Source organism: Equus quagga, chromosome 13 (genome assembly GCF_021613505.1).
Source record: "Equus quagga isolate Etosha38 chromosome 13, UCLA_HA_Equagga_1.0, whole genome shotgun sequence".
NCBI classification, from domain to species: domain Eukaryota; kingdom Metazoa; phylum Chordata; class Mammalia; order Perissodactyla; family Equidae; genus Equus; species Equus quagga.
Genome location: NC_060279.1, coordinates 94,409,196 through 94,426,998, shown reverse-complemented (window position 1 = coordinate 94,426,998; position 17,803 = coordinate 94,409,196). Strand labels below are relative to the sequence as shown.

The following is a 17,803-nucleotide window of genomic DNA, read 5'->3' as shown; positions in this document are numbered from 1 at the left end:
CTGCTCTCCAGATGCTTCAGCTCTGCTTCCTCTGTGCTGAGCTTCCTCCCAGGAGAGGAGACCTTCCTGGGTCACGTGGGCTGGGGGCGGGGTCTCTGCCCAGGACCCTCCTCCTCCCTCCCCTATTCCAGCCCCCCTTGTGCCCTTCTTTGTCTGTCCTTTCTAACTATGTTTCTGTTCCCTGGGAACTGCTGAGTCCTCTGCCTTCTTCAGCAGTGATTCCCCACCACACACACACACACACACACACACACACACACACACACACACACACATATCCTTGTTTGGACAAGAACTAGCCTGGGGCATCCTGTCCTGGGCAGTCCTCACAGCTCTGGGTCCCAGTGCACAGTCAGCCTCCCCTCTCTCATACCCTTCTATCTTTCCCTTCAGAGCAGAGGCTGGGGGCTACACCTGGAACTCTTGTCACAGAGATGTCACCTCTGCTGTGCATTGGAATCACCTGTGGAACTTTATAAAGATTGTGAATGTCCAGGTGACACCTTAGAAATGATGCTTTAGCAGCTGCCTTGGTAACATGGATGCCCCGCCAGGCTGAGATCCCAAGATATGAGGGCTGGGACAGCTTCTCCCCATTTCCTGTGCACAAGGAGGGCCTGCAGATCCTGTTAAAATGCAGATTGTGACCTGGCAGGTGTCGGGTGGACCCGAGAGTCTGCATCTAACAAGCTAACAAGATCAGGTGATGCTGATCACACTGGCCTGTGGAGTACACTTTCAATAGCAAGGCTGGCGGGGACCCCTGTGCCCAGAGAGGACAGCCTGCCCACCCCAGCATTGGCCTCTGCTGTGTCTTGTCCTTGGATCTGTCAGCACCCCACAGAGACCCAGGAGTCTCCAAATCCGGGGGGATTACTTTTGTGACACAGAAACCCAGCTGGCCACCAGGGTCTTCCCAGTGTCCTCAGATGCTCTGGGAAGGTTGGATTTACTTTCAGCAGGAAGGTCACAGAGATGACGCTGGGGGTGAGAAAGGGGCAAGCAGAGTGATGGCTGGTGAGGGGACTCACTCTCCATCTCCAGTGTCACCAGCCTGGCCTCTGCTTCCAGGGATAGAGACCGAGTACCCATGTCTCAGCAGGAGCTGAAGTTCCTGAGTGTGAAGGGGGAGGCTTCCTGTGTGTCCTGGGTGAGAGGATGGTGGGGGTGAGAGGTCAGGTGGCTGTGGGCTCCTTGTTCTTCAGGGGAAGGTTTCAGGGAGACCCTCCCTCTTCATGTCTGTTGGCTGCGCTGTGGCTCTGAGCCTGTCCATGTGCTCCCTCACCATCCTGGGGGCCTCTGTCCTCTGCCTGGCTTTCTTGTGGACACCCTGCCTTCCCCATGGGTGGTGCCAGGCAGGGAGTGGGGAGCTGCACAGGGACCCCTGACAGAGCAGGGTGCTCTGAGGCCCTTAGAAGTAGCAGGCAAGACAAAGCAGGCAAGTAGGAGGGACCCAGAGGGTCTTTTGAACCCACGGGTGGAAATCAGGCTTCTTCTCCACCCTCTTAGCCAAAGCCACATTCCTGTGTTAATTTCCTGTGTGTTGTCTGTGTGTCCCAATGTCGCCCCCTGGAGGGCATGAGGAGACCTGCAGCCAATGTCAGGGGCTGCACCCGGGATACTGACCAGGCTCCAGAGGGTGTGAGCTGACCCTGAGCCCTGATCAGAGGTGGGCTGTGACCTCCATGCTGCAGGGATCTGTCAGCTCAGGTCCTGTCACTGGGGATCTCAGACTGCCTGACTCCATCTCATTGCAGGATGAGCCCAGGGAGAAGTCAGACGATGTCCAGTGGACTCCTGATCCAGTGTCCTGTGCTGCCTGGCGAATGTGCTCCCTCGGGAGGAGCTTTCTGTCCCCGAGGTTTCAAAGGAAGGGCCCAATGAGTGGTCTCTTGAGGTCTCAAAGCACCCTGGGAGCTCTCTAGTCCTGGCGTCTGGTCCCCAGAATGCGTAGTGTTTCTCCCAGCACTAGGGTGTTGCATCCAAGTCATCTGTGTCCCTGTCCATCATCTGCTCTAGGTATCCCCACAGGGCCCAGGAGCTGGAGCAGCTCCACGTGGAGAGTCAGACAGAGGAAGGTGGGTTCCTGTATTAGGAGAGGGGTGGCCCCGTGGGACCCTCAGCCTCTCTGAGATGGAAATAGCCACAGATCCTTGCTTCTCCTGTCCCATCCTGGATGAGAAATTCCCCTTGTAGCCCTGACTTCATGGGCTGTCTTCAGGGACCACAGCCAGGTGCACCCGCAAAACAGGGGCCCTGGGGATGGGGAGTTGCCCCCTGATATTTTTGTGATCAGGGTAGGGGTCCAACCTCCCCTGGTGGTAAGTCCACTTGGGTTAAGAATCCAGCATTTGTGTCGGGTCCGGTCTCTGTGAGAAGAGGAAGGACACAGGCTCCAGCCCAGGCCCTCCAGGGAGAGAAGTCACTCACAAGGTAGAGATGGGGAGGGGGTGTGACTTTTCTGGGACAAACGGGGATCTGACCCCTCACTGTTAGGAGGCCCCATCCTCTCTCCTGACTCTACAAGGGGTAAAGGGCTGTCCCTGGGACAGCCGCGGGTACTTACTGGTTTCCTCCCATGCAGATGCCAGTGTCCTTGTGTCTACACAGCATGTGCCCTGACCCCCAAGTGTCAAAACAGGGTGCATACTTTGATTGTATGGTTTTCCTCATCCCATTTAACAGTGTTTATTAAGTAATTGTTACTGGATGCAGACAGGGATGGCTGGATATCTGGCCCGACTTGTTTCTCATCCTTGCAGACATTGTGGCTGGAGTGGAGGCTTTTGTTCTGAGTCCCCCGCTGGGCACAAGGAAGGGACCTGATGTCCTCATCTCCCATCAGGGATTGATCATAGTGGCCTGTGTCCTGTCTCTGACTCCTGCTCTCACTGCAGATTCCTCGTTAAACCTCTGTCTCCCATACTTGCACCTCCTGAGGCTACAGCACTGCCTCCCTGGCACAGGGGTCTGCATGCTCTTTGTGCTGAGCCGACCAAACCCTCCACCCCACACGATGCTCCCGGCTTTGGAGAGAAGGGCCAGGTGATGAGATCGAGGTGTCTTGTGGGAAAGTACCTCCAGCCTTGGGGACCCACCTGAGGAGACTGGCTGTCCATCTGGTTGCATCTTGGCAGGAGGTTACAGGGTCAAGGAGGGCCCAGGAGCTGCCCTGTGAGAGCTGCACACGGGTTCAGTGCTTTCCAGCAGGTATTTGGCTTCCAGAACTCTGTGATGTGGAGCGGATCGGAGGTGAAAAGCACAGGGCTCTGGTGATGGTTGGGATGGAGCCACGAAGATAGCATGGGACTGTCTGGCTGCGGGCCCTGCGCCTGCCCATCAGTGCCCGGGGACTCGGGGCTATCAGGGTGCAGGGACAGCCCAGGGCACCCTCGCTGTCCTGAGGACTGGGGGAGCTCCAGCCTCGGTTCTTCCTGCTGCTGGTCACAGGTGGTGGGTTCTGGGAGAGGGCCCAGGGGCCACCTCTAGTTTTGTATTTGAGATTTAAAGGGAAAAGGGGAGTCATTTCTACCAGGTCACAAAATTATAGAAAGCCTCTTTCTACAGAAGGGCCCTCTTATCATTGTGAAAATGAACATAATGCACTGGGTGCTCTTTTAAGGAAAAACAAATAACTATTTTAGTTTTATCAGTAACTGTGATGAATGTTTTATTCTCTAGTTCATTGTTAATGTAACTTTTGTATTTTGTCTCTTAAACAAATGTTGAAAGACGACAGGATCCATGTTTTAGCATAGGAATGTGGATTTTATGGACTCTCCTAGGATTTTAAGCTTTCACGTGTTCCTATAGATCTTCTGAGAACACTAATGTGATTTCTCTCTGTCCATTTCTACTGGTCATCCCTGTGGAGAGCGTCACACTTCCCCCTAAGAGTTGGAAAGCATCTGATACCAAAAAAAAGTGTCCAAATCCTCTTGGGTGATGATGATGACACTCAAGTGGAGGTCTGGTCAAGGTGGGTGAAGGCGACTGTTTTTGAAAACTCTTCCCTGAAAATCAAGACCAGAAGGCACCTCCTGGACCTGTCACAACGTTGTATGGATGAAGGACAGAAGCAGAGATGGGTAATTTAAGTATCAAATCCAATGGTGGACAAGAGATTCTTCCCAGAGTGTGAGAGTAGACAGGTGAATGGTGAGGACACTAAACAGACGCTCCTCCCCCTAATGAGGGAGCATCAAAGGCTCCTGTGCTTCAGAGGGGGGCCCTGGGTTGGAGGAAGGGTGCTGTCAGCCCACGGGTCCTGGGAACGAGACCCCAACACTGGACAGTCTCTGACAAAGTCCATTTTTGGGATGAAGATTCACACTTAAGGAATGATGCCAAGGTATATGATTCCGAAAATAAAGAGAAACTCCTGTGACATAATTTTCTTCTTAATAAGATATTTTTTCCTAATGATAGACTGATTGCTAAGATGCCTCTTAAGATGGTAAGAACTCCAGAGTAGACCGTCTAATGACATTGCAGGTAGATTTATTATCAAGTATTTTTTTCATCTCAATGTCTGTACTATTTCCCTCATCTCACTTTCGTGTGTAACCCAGTGATGTCATTCTGACTTGTGGTTACGTCCTTTGAAAAACGAGAGACTTCCAGCTGGTTAGCTACAGGCAGCCATAAGTTAATCACCCCTAAATATGCCTCCTTCTGAACCTGAATGTGCCCTTAGTCCAAGGTCGGTCCTAATCTCTGAGCTCTCCTGGCCCCTTTTGCTCTTTGTCCACAGGAACCATCCACTAGAGGGCATTCCTTCTTCTGAGCTCCTGGGAACGTTTTCTACCACCTGAGACAACGTTGTGTTCTTACTGCCACAACGCCCAGCCTTTAAATACTCTTTAGATTTGCTCTGGGTGAAGCCCCTGGGACACACACTGGGGACCCCAGGGAGGAACCTCCCATTGGAGGAGGTGGCAGCCTGGACTCATGACCTGGACCCAACCCCAGGGCCCAAGTCATTGGGGAGAGGGGTGATTCCAAGCACAGTGCCAGCAAAGGCTGGACACTCAGGCTCTAGGTGCCCCTGCCCAGGTGTGGACACTTGGGGAAATGGCTGTGAGTCTGTGGCCCTGGAGGCCCTGTCACTTAGGATCTGTGCTCATGGGCCTTGGCTGGGCTTCTGTGGAATATTCCAGACTAGGCCTTCCACAGTAGATGACTGGTCCTCCCAGGTATTTCAAGAACCTCCCCACTGAGAAGAATCAGGAGAGACGTCATTTGCTGTGGCACAGCTTCTCTCAGGGCCTGAGGGAGCAGCTGGTGTCTGGGCTTCACTAGCAACCCCAGATCAGGACCGAGGATGTGGGGAATGTGAGGTCCTGCCTGACCCCTCCTCTCAGGACACCATTGCTGGGCGGTCGGTGGAAAGTCAGCCTCCCTTCCTCCTCCCTGTAATGCAGGAAAGGGACCCCAGGGTCCCTTCATGTAGAGTTGGATGGTAAAGGGGCACAGGTGAGTTTGGGGAGGTGGAAGTGAGGAGACGCTGTTGCTCCTGGAGGGAGGAGCAGTAGATGGTGGGCAGACAGGAGTGCCCAGCCCGCTGAGCTGCTGCAGCTGAGTCACTGCCTCTGAGAATCCAGCCTTTTCCCTGAAAACATTTAAGAACTTCCCAGTTCAGTGCTTCTTGCTGAGGCCTCAGTTCTGTTCCTCAACCCAGTCCTCCATCAACTCTCTGTCCCCATCACGCATGGGCAGCTATGTTTGACTGCCCAACTTTCCTGATACCCCAGATATTCAAAATGGTTAATGCCCTCCTGTCCCCACCAGTCTGGAGGCCAAGTCCTTCCTTCCTGGTCAGGTGTGGACCAGTCTCTCAGGCTCTGATTATCAATCATCTGCCAGTAGGTGGCAGTAGTTGAACAAAGGAGAGATGCAGGGATGATTGTGAGCCACGCTGTGCCTCTGCAAGTGAACCTGTGGAGGAAGAACCCAGGAAATGACTGAGCTTCCTGCTAATTTAGATGTAGGCCGTGTGTGCCCTGGGAACTTGGTGGAGAATGCATGGGTATTTTCTTACTTTGTAGGACAGCCTTTTGAATTTGGAATTACAGGATTCCCTTGATGTCACTGTCAACCTCAATCCCACCCAGGTGGGGCACAGACTGCAAATTCCACACCCTAGAGCAGGATTGGTGTTGGGACCCAGGCACCATCAGCCTGGCCGGGGACCCTCTGTATCACAGCTATTACAGACAGGTGTTCTCTCTTGGGAATAGAGTGCCTTCCTCCTGGTGTCCTCCCTGCTCCCTGCAGCCCCCCACCCCTCTGAGACATATTCCCCCCACCCTCAGTCTCATTTCAGCCCTCATGGCAATCTCTGGGCTGACTGCCCCAGGGACATAATGGGGGTCATTTCCTCTCTTAGTTCTGCTCCTCATGCCTGCCTGGTGCAGTCCGGGATCCTGTAGGTTCCCTGAGGGGTGTGTGTGTGTGGGTGTGTGTGTGATGGGCCCCTGCACACACAGGAATCTCCAAATGAGGGAATTTGAGAGTAATTTAACAAATCTTTATTTTAAATGCAACGATTCATGGTTAGGACTTCTACATCTAATAAACGAGGGTTCATGTCATAGACTGGATCACTCTTCTTAATCTTCCTGTCTTCCAGATGTTAGAATAACACATCCATGCCCTTTGTCTGCATTTTGCAGCTCCACCCACTAGAAGAAGAGCATATCCCCACCTCAGCTCCATTTTTCTCAGCCTTGGCCATAAGAACATGGAATCCAGAGATCTCCATTTGCAAAAAGCACCCCAGGTAATGCTCAAGAACACTGAGAAAAGGAGAAACATTTCCCTAAATACTATAATTTGAGACATTCCACCAGTAGGACAGATCATTGCCATATTGTAGGATACAGAGGTTTGCAAATTGGATCTCCTTATCCTAATCTGTAAAGCTAAACCAAAATACTCAAGCAATTGTGTGATCAATTGTGTAGAAGTACCTGGAAGCTTAGGAGATAACAATATTACCTGTGACTCCGAACCCCCTCAAAAAATAGCAGAAAAGGATCATAGTTAAGTTACTGTTCTCCATCTTCCCACACTGGGGGCTTGAGACAAGCAAGTATCACAGATTTCGTCACTGTTCAAGGGCAGATGGATCAACAGCTCATGTGTTTGTGGGACTAAAGTTAGGACCCAGTCCTTAAAGCTGTTGGAACGGGTAGTGCAAATGAGCCTAGCAGGGCAGGCTTGTATAAATAATTACACCAAAGGGAGTCTTCCTGGGGAAAAGGCTCAGGTGATTTTTAGTCTTCATGGCCTTACAACAAAATTAAGAAATGGGGATCTAGTCCAAGGAATGAAAGGACCTGGAGATCCATCCTCCCTGCTCACAGCCACGCCCACATCCTCTCATAACTGGGAGTGGCCAATGTGCATGACGAGTTGGGGACAGATCGTGCAGGGTCTTGGGGGCCAGATGAAGGAGTCTGTGCTTTAGTCTTAATGTGGTAGGAAGTCACGGAGGGGTTTGTTTATCTGTTGTTTGACTGTTGCTTTCTAGGAGTGATGGATGAGTCCTCACAGCCCTCAGAAGGAACCAACCCTGTGGACACCCCGATCTCAGACTTCAGCCTCCAGGACTATAAGACAATATATTTCTGTTTGTTCTTAGCCACCTGGTTTGCGGGTCTTGGTTATGGCAGCCATAGCAAGCTAATACACTACACTGCAAAAGTAAAATAAACAGATGAATTTAATGTAATTTTACCCAAAACATGATAATTTCAATAGATAATCAATATAAAATTAATAAGGAGATATTTTACAGGTTTTTTTTCATTCTAAGTCTTTGAAATCCAGTGTGAGTTTTGCACTCATGGCACATGTCAACTTGGGCTCACCCCTTTTCAAGTGCTCCATAGTCACATCTCCCACCTTGAAGAGTGATGAACTGAGGGATTGCCCGTCAGGACTCTCAGCTTCACGTTCTCACCTAGACATGCACCTGGGGAGGATTCTCTCCATCATGCGGAGCTGTTCTGGCTCCAGCTGGAATATAGTGTCTGCTTTATAGAGTCAATCCCCGAGAATGGGAAAGCCATACGGGCTTGGAAAAACATGCAGGAGACAAAATGACTCCCAAACTTAGTACTAGCCACATATGATCTTTGAAATCTTTCAAAGACAGATAAGATAAGGCTTCAGAAGGAATCCAGTGAAACTACCCCTTTACAACTTTAAAAATCAAAGTGTCTTAACCAAGTGTGAAAAAGAATATCTCTTTCTCTATGTGGCAGGGTTTCAGACACTCAGGTGCCTGGGCTTTAGACCCAAACTTTATGAGCTTGGGTCTTTGTGAGCTTTATGGGACTTCCAGAACCCCACAGCCTCTGACACCTGAAAGTGGTCGTGAAGACCAAACACAATAGGCTGCCTGAGAATTTGGAACATTGCCCTGAGCTACTGAGAGAAGGTTCTTGTGCTTCTCCAGCATCATGTCTCTATGGGTTTCTCTAAGAGGGTCTAGGAGTCATGTCAATGGCCAAGTCCTCGAAGGCCACTGGACCCTAAAATTGTAAGCACATTCCTCAGTCATCCATCATCCACACCTCTGTCTCCAGGATGAAGTGCATGAGCACTGAGAAGAGACAGAAGAGGGACCCAAAACAAAATGAGGCAGGGTTTGGAGAGTCCAGAGTCAAAATTTTCTACATCTTTCTCTTCTCCCTCCACATTGCCAATTCCCAGCGTTGATTTTTTTTCTAAACTGGGAACCATCACTTCCCCTACTGTCAGGAGATCCATTGAGGTTGTTGGAGCCTTGCACCAAGTCATGCCCAAAGCCAATTTGTAGCTGGACTTCCAGTTACATGAGCTAAAAGAGCCCCCTTTTCACTTCAAGGTCAGTTTGTGCTGGGTTTTGCAACCAAATATAGATGCTAACCAACCCAGAAACTAGACATCAGGACAAACCCCTGAAATGTGCAGAGGCTTGAGTGTGGGGTTAGGAGCAACACCTCCATCTCAGGCTGGACAGCGGGAGACCCTTGTCATGCAGCAGCAAAATTGCTAAGTTGTTGTTCACTGTATCTTGGGACTCAAATGCCATTGATTTTTTGTGGTCATTCAAACGGGGCTGCAACGAACCCCCATGGATATTTGACTTGGTGCACTTGTGCATTTCTGTAAGCTATTGTCTAGAAGTGTATTTGCACAAGCACAGGACATTCATGTGTTATAACTGACAGCTATTGAACTGCCCCAAACGCCTCAATCAATTTGGCCTTAATAGTGTTGACCAGCGCCTATTCCCAACCCCTCTACCGCAAGCCTGCATACTATCACTTTTCTTAATATTCTCTAAATTCTTGGACCTTTCCAAAGGCCTAAGATGCAATTAATTGAGTCCTTTGTAGTTCCATAGCACCTTTTTTTTTTTTTTAAAGATTTTGTTTTTTTCCGTCTTCTCCCCAAAGCCCCCCAGTACATAGTTGTATATTCTTCATTGTGGGTCCTTCTAGTTGTGGCATGTGGGATGCCGCCTCAGCATGGCTTGATGAGCAGTGCCATGTCCGCGCCCAGGATTTGAACCAACGAAACACTGGGCCGCCTGCAGCGGAACGCATGAACTTAACCACTTGGCCCTGGGGCCAGCCCCCCCCCCATAGCACCTTTTGTGTACTTTCTTATAGCACTCATCAACCATATTGTAATTATTTGTTTGCATGTGTTAAAGAAAAAATTATTCTGACATCTGTTGAAGACAGCAAGGCACACTTTATTCAGTGGAACTACTACCGTGGGATTTTTCAGTAGGGAAGAGAGATTGGGCTTAATTCCAAGTCAACAAAGAAAAGTGAGGATTTATAGCCAGGGAGCAGGGTGGGGCAGTGGATGGAAAATTGCCAAGAGGGTAAAATAATTCTTGCTTAACGGACCTAACAGGATTCTTACTGAAGGCGGGCCAGTGTGCTCAGACATTACCTGGGGGATGGGGAGGGGTGAGGAATTTGGTCAGAAATGGAGGGTGATCAGATATGGATGGCGGAGGATCCTGGCTACACTGACTTAGCAGGATTCTTGTTACAACTAGACTCTGCAAGGACGGAGACGGAAGCCCAAGGTCAGGCCTGGTAGACAGAGGGTTCGGACGAGGCTGGCTAAAGTCTAGTCAATGAGAGAATCTTTGTTAGGGGTTTCCCTCCACTCTGTACCCTTCACCTCTAAACCAGGGTGTTGAGAGAGAAAGGGATCCATTGATATGTTGATAAAAATGTAAAGAGGACATATGAGGAGATACAAGGAGATGCTACAATTCATGAGAGATACCTTGGAAGCTGTGTCAATCTATTTGGAAACTGTGAATAAATGGACAATTATCTAGATAAGTGTAAATCACCAAAACTTCCTTAAGAGAAGTAGATAATAAGAAGATAGCAATAATCATTAAAGAAATTACAGTGAGAGCCACTAATTCCCTCTGCCAACAAAACAGTGCCAGGCCCTGATTCCTTTATGGGTGAGTTTTAACAAATCTTTAAGTTAAAGATAATCCTCAACAAACTTTCTCAGAGAATTAAAAAAATTTAAAAGGAGAACATTTCCTAACTCCTTTTACAGTGTTAGTATATCTTGAAACCAAAACCAGACTAGAAAATTACGGACCAATTTCACTTACAAATATACATGCAAAATCAGATTAAATATTAGTGGGCCAAATCTCAGAATTAATAATAACAAACAATTAAACAAAAAAGTTATCTTGACCAACAAGGGTTTGTATTGGGAACGCAAGTATGTTTTAATATCGTAATGTAATTCTCCATGTCAGCAGACCAAAGGAGAAAAATACTTATTATGTCAATAGGCTTAGTAAAATTATTTGATTGAATGCAGGCCTAATTCGTGAAAAAATCCTTTGAATCGCCTAAAAAACTGGGAAGGGGAAACATACACTTCCTCATTGAGCTGTCTGGAGACTGGATTAGTTCCTGCAAGCAATGTTCTTGGAACAGAGCCTGGGACCCACTCAGCCCTGAACACTTGTGCACACATCCCAACACTGCTTCTCATTCACAGGTCCCACCGTTGTCTTTTCCTTCATGTCGTGGTTGGATTCCTCAGTTGTATCTTCCAGATCGTTTGGTTAATCTTTCAGCAATTACATTCCAGTTACTCAGCAATTACACTGAATTTTTTTTTTACTGTTTACGGTTTTAGTTTTGGGAACTCTTTCTTGTTCTGCCTGCACACTTTTCATGGGATTTCATCCGGCAATCTTCCTGAATCCCTAAAAAAGTCATCAGGATATTGAAATACTTTCTTCTGAACTTTTCAATGAAGTATCTTCCAGCCACGGGTTCCATTAGTTCATCATCCATTTGCCACACATTCTGCCTACACTTGATATCGTCAGAATGTTAGGGTGTTGGGCACCTACTTTTCTCCTTCATTGCCCCATTTTCCTATTTTGTTACTGATTGTTCTCAAATGCGTCATGATTCTTGGTTGTAAAGTACATATTTATTAAGGACTCAGTTGATTAACAAAGGTGTTTGGTACAGGTTTGCTCTGTACTGCGTCAGTCTAGACCAGAGCTTTTTTTCCTCTAAAAGGGAGACTGACACAAATACTTAAAACTTCTTTTGTTTTCATATTTCACATTGAATATATGCCAAAGAATTATTTATAACATCCGTGCAGGGTATGGAGAGCAACAATTTAAAAAAAACCTCACTATGCGCCTTCACCCATCTCACGGAAGAAGGGACCCAATTCCCAAAGGTCCTGAGTCCTCCACCGCCAAGCTCTCCAGCCCACCTGCCCCCAGCAGTGATGTGCAAAATATTCTCCTACCCTGACTTTTTTTTTTTTAAAGATTTTTTTATTTTTTCCTTTTTCTCCCCAAAGCCCCCCAGTACATAGTTGTATCTTCTTCATTGTGGGTCCCTTCAGTTGTGGCATGTGGGACGCTGCCTCAGCGTGGCTTGATGAGCAGTGCCATGTCCGCGCCCAGGATTCGAACCAACGAAACACTGGGCCGCCTGCAGCGGAGCGCGCGAACTCAACCACTCAGCCACGGGGCCAGCCCCCTACCCTGACTTTTATTATTTGTAAGTTTAGATTTCATTTAGAGTGTTTTTGAACTTCATAAAAGTGAAATTACTCTGAATTTTTTGCTACTTGCTTTGTTCTGTCAAACTTATCTTCTCAAGATTCATTCATGGAGATGTGCATGGCTGGATATAGTTTTTGTATTTTCTTTGCCTCATAGTCTCCCATTGTATTAATTTACCACTTTATTTATCTCATATTCATTACTGGTGGACATTTGGAGTGATTTCTGCTTTTGGTTTTTTGCTATACTAACGCTACCATGATGGATGTTCCTCTTTACACAGGTCTGCTGTTCCACACACGCAGATTTCTAGGGTGTGATGTCTTCAGCTTTTTTATTGGGCTGTCTCTTCCTTATTGCTTTCTAAAAAATAGTTTAAGGCCATCTTTTTTAGGTTATCAGTATTCTTTTCTTTTTTTGTGTGTTTGGTGAGGAAGATTGGCCCTGAGCTAACATCTGTTGCCAATCTTCCTCATTTTTTTTTCCTCCCCAAAGCCCCAGTACATAGTTGTATATCCTAATTGTAGATCATTCTGGTTCTTCTATGTGGGATGCTGCCTCAGCATGGGTTGATGGACAGTGTGTAGTTCCATGCCCAAGGTCTGAACTGGCAAACCCCAGGCCACTGAAGCAGAGCATGAAGACTTAACCACCCAGCCAGGGGCTGGCCCCCTTCTTTATTGCTTGGTGGAGTCCTTTATATATTCTGGACCCAATTCTTTGTGAACTCTACGTTCTGCACATCTCCTCTCCCAGTTTGTGGCTTGTTCTTCTACTTTCTCTATAGCATCCTTTCATAAACACTGTGGATGTTAATTTTAATATGGTAGAATTTAGGTTTTTTGCCTTTTTATTAGCACTTTTTCTACCTAATTTAGAACACCTTCCCAAGGCCATGTGCATATGTGTGTGAGACCAATCTTTCCAGAATCATTTATGAAAAGTGCTTCCTTTCCCCGACTTCTCTGTAATGCCACCTCTATTCTTGAGTTCCTATGTGTGTGTAGGATAGTTCTAGATTTTCTATGAGTTCCCAGTGGACCAATAGCACACTCTCTTAAACAGTGCAGCCTGACAACACATCCTGATGTCTAGTGGGGCGGATGGCCTTGGAACTCTTCCTCAGGACCCTTTGTTACACTATTTAGTTTTAGAATTGGCTTGTCAAGTTAGAAGAAAACTACTAGGATTTGATCTGGAAGCTCCTAATTCTGTAGACAATTTGGGGGGGAACAGATATTTTCATCATACTGAGTCTTCCTTTTAATGAACCCCTTATCTCTCTCTCTCTCCATCTGTTGAGTTACTTTATATCTGTTAGTCTTTCATCCAACTTTCATGTTTTTCTGCATAGGGCCTTGCACATAAAGGTCTTTGTTTATTCCTAGATTGCTGTTACAAATATTAGCTTTCAAAAAATTACATTAGCTATTATAAAGCAATGCCATTGAGTTTCATATATGGATCTTATGTCTGGTAACCTTGGGAAACTACGGTATTGATTCTGATCATTTATCAGAGTCTTTTGTATTCTCTAGCTGGGTGACCATCTCACCTGTAAATTATAACATGATTTCTTCCTTTTTGGTTCTCAGACCTTGTAATTTACCATTTGGTCTTGCTGTGTGGCAAGCACCCCCTCTATGCCATTGAAAGTTATGACGGTGGCCCCCGGGGCCCTGCTCTCTGAAATTAAAAAGTATGTTTGCGGGGGCTGACCTGGTGGCACAGCAGTTAAGTGTGCATGTTCCGCTTTGGTGGCCCGGGGTTCGCTGGTTTGGATCCCGGGTGCGGACATGGCACCACTTGGCAAGCCATGCTGTGGTAGGTGTCCCACATATAAAGTAGAGGAAGATGGGCACGGATGTTAGCTCAGGGCCAGTCTTCCTCAGCAAAAAGAGGAGGATTGGCAGCAGATGTTAGCTCAGAGCTAATCTTCCTCAAAAAATAAAATAAAATAAAATAAAAAAACAGCGTCCTCAAAATCAAATAAACTCATTAAAAAAAAGTGTGATTGCTGTAGCATTAGTAGACACTCATCAGATTAAGGAAGTTCCTTTTCATTTCTGGTTTAATGAGTTTTTAACATAAATTGAGGCTGAATTTTAGGTAGAGTTTTTTTTTTAAAGCAGCTTTTGGAAAATTCATATGGTTTTCCTCCTTTAGACCATTAGTACTGTGAATTACATTCATTTTCTATTGTTAAACTCACTATATTCCTGAAATAAACCCCACAATTCACGCACATCATCTTTTTCGTTTGTTGCTGGATCACGTTTCCTATTCTCGCAGGATGTGTGCACATGCTGATAGTGGCCTGTTATTTTCCTTTCTGTGTTATTTCTGAGTTGGGGCAAGGTTACACTAGTCTCACAATAAGAGCTGGGGATGTGTTCTCTCTTTTCTGTTTTCTGTAAGAGTAAGTGTGAGATTAGAATTGTTCTGTGAATATTTGGAAACTCCCTTGTCAAATAATCTAATTTTGTGCATCCTTTATTAGAAGGTTTAAAAATACTAACTCAGTTTCTTTATTGGTTAATATGGCAACTCATGCTTTTCTTCCTTCTTGACTCAGTTCTGGTTTCATTTTGTTTTACTAAGTATTCATTCATTTTATCTAATTTTTCAAATATTTGCAGTAAGGATGTTCATAATGTCCTCCTGTTATCTGTTGTCCTTCCTTGTTTCCTTTTTCACTCCTAATATTTGTCTGCTCTCATTTTTCTTAATCATCTGCCAGAAGTTTGCTTTTTAAAGACCCACCTCAGACTTTGTTGATTCTTTCTAATACATATTAACTATCTCCTGAGCTCTTTGCTTTTATCTTTATTTTCTTTCTCCTTTAAATATTTGTTCTTTTGCTCACTTCTAAAAGTGGATAATTAGCTCATTAACAACCACCCTTTTCTGCTTTTCCACTTTAAGCATTTTTATACTTTAAATTTGCCCACAAGTCCCACTTCAGCTGCATCCTGTTTGCTTTACATAAAGTATTTTTACTGCTACTTACACATATTTTCAAATTTCCATGATCATTTCTTCTTCAAAGCATGAGTTTTCTAAAATAAGGTCGTTTCCAAGAATATGGTGGTTTTCTGGTTTTCCTTCCACTTCATTTTCTAACTTAACAGCACAGTGTTCACAGAACGCTCAGTCTTTGAATATTTGCTGAAATTTGCACTTTGGCATTGTATGTGGCAAATATTCATAAATGTGCCATGTGTGTTTGAAAAAAATGTTTTATAATATTATATATATATATATATATATGTCTGTCAATCAAGCTTCTTGCGTTGTTCAAACGTTCTGTGTCCTTACTGATTACTTGGCCTGCTTCATCTAACAATTACTGAGACATATGCTCCAATCTCCCATCAAGAGAGTGAATTGCAAGTAGCTTTTTAAAGAGAGGTGTTGGGCCGGCCCTGTGGCCAAGTGGTTAAGTTGGCGCGCTCCGCTTCAGTGGCCCCGGGTTTTGCCAGTTCGGATCCTGGGCGTGGACCTAGCCCCGCTCATCAGGCCATGCTGAGGTGGCGTCCCATGTAGCACAGCCAGAAGGCCCTAGAACTAGAACATACAACTATGTACAGGGGGATTTGGGGGAAAAGAAGACGGAAAAAAGAAAAGAGGAAGATCAGCAACAGATGTTCGCTCAGGTGCCAATCTTTAAAAAAAAAATAAAATAAAATATAGAGAGGTGTCAACCTACCACATGTTTGACCAGAAAGCCTGCAAAAATTCTCCAGTAAGATTAAACCATCCAGAGTTGTTTAGTTACTGTTACTACAGCGGCGTATTGTTTTTGGCATCCATTCATGCCGGGGCCAATTATATTAACTATGTTTTCCTACTTTCTGTATTCTTGGAGCTGTGACGTTTAGGGACCTTAGAGACCCCGGGAGAGACCGTGCCCCCCGGGATGAGTCAATTCCTAAAGACAGTGAACAGCTTATTGGGGGGTAGGCCTCTCAGATGCTAGACAACTCGCTCCTTACCTTTTTTAATCTTTACAAAGCGTTATTATCTCAATTGCCTAAAATTAACATCAATTTATTTTACAACTAAAAAAAATCAAATATTATTTTTCCAGCTTTATCGTGATACAACTACCTCCTTATCTAACTCCTACAGACCAAACTAATATTTTCCCTGCCCTTAAGTGTCCCAGGGCCGGGTCCCAGGCAACCAGAGACCACCACCCCTATAGCTCCAAGCCTCCGGGGCGATTCATTTAGACAATGTTAAACTGTTTGCTCTGCCCCGCCATGGAGCTTTTACTGGAAACTACAACAAGGGCTCTGGCTTAGCCCTTCCCTCTCAATGATCTTCCACAACCTTCTCCAAACCTGGTGCGTCTCCTGGGTCCCTGCGTGGTGTGCAGTGCCTCTCCTGTCTAGGAGAATGGTAAGTTTAAACTTTTTAAAATAGCATTGGCCTCCTTATATTTTCCAAGGATTCGATAATTTCGCTTATAAAAAGCACACTTATGCGATTTCTAAAACATATCACGGTGACATTTGTCCTCGATAAGATGATAAGATTTTTACCAGAGAAATTAATTTATCTGAAGAATGAGTTAACGATATTCATAAAACCGATGAGCATGTCTGCAGTTGAGAATATTCTTATCTTTGTAATGAAAAAGACCGCCGCTGTTATTGAAAACCTGTTTGTGGTTAACCCTGTAAAAAAATACCACATTTTTTTTTTTTAAGAAGAAGCAGCTTCATGAACCAATATGTACAAACATGGCTTAAGAAAAACTATTAAACACGGTTTAAGAAAAAATGTTAAACGCATATGGAAAATTTGTACAATGCATAAACGTACCATGTTTCGCATTCCTTGGTGAATGACAATTGAAATTATCAATTGAATTATCAGCACAAATGGAAAATATCTGTTATTGGAAATATTTCTGCAAGAAGTTGTTTTTTTATCTACCAGAAGTTTCTTTTTAAATTAGTGATCTGCTTTTATCATTTTTTTTAAATCTACTTTTTTGAGAAGACAGATTTGAACAACTGACAAAATAAGATCTTATTAAACAGAATGCAGTCTATGACCTCTTTCCGTGGTGAGGCCTGTCTGGGGTTCAGCCCAGGGTCTGTGCCCTGGACCCTCAAGGATGGTGGGACAACAGGACTGAGCCCTGGATGGGTGTGAGGAGCTCTCTCTGGGGCCTAGGGCGGCCTGCCCAGGGGCTTGAGCCTGGATCTGGTTCAGAGAATGGAGGAGGGGAGGCCCAAAGGCTAAAACTGTGGAGTTCAGAGTCCTGAGTGACTTTGAGAATCTCCTGTCTCACTGGGGGAATCTCCTATCTCAGGGGGAACCTCTCCAGGGAGGCTGAGTCCACACTGTGGGTGGTCTGAGGGCAATTCCTGACCTGAAGGGAGCTGTAGGAATTGGAGCAGAGTAGAAATGGCAGTCTGGAGTATAAAGTGGGGGAGTGAAAGCTCACAGGAAACCCTTCCAGAGGCTTCCTGATGTCATCTCTTTGGTCACTCGGACCCGGGAGCCCCAGATCCACCCCTTCTTAAAATATTGTGTGCACCTTCTCCGGTGGCTGGAAGAGCCCTGTGTTTCAAGCCTCTGCCGGTTAAAAGTCTTGAAAACTGGACTGATCTGTGCATCTTCCTTTGAACGCAGAAGTTTTAAATCCTAATTGGTTTAACATCAAATCAAGCCTTTTGGGAAAACAATGTAATAAAC

General features: G+C 45.9%; 1 protein-coding gene across 1 annotated transcript in view; it reads right to left on the bottom strand.

Annotated features, from left to right (window-relative positions):
* Positions 1–17,803, bottom strand: part of LOC124251347 (carcinoembryonic antigen-related cell adhesion molecule 1-like) — a 1,036,279-nt gene that overhangs the window by 872,187 nt on the left and 146,289 nt on the right. The gene's annotated exons all lie outside the window — the stretch shown is intronic.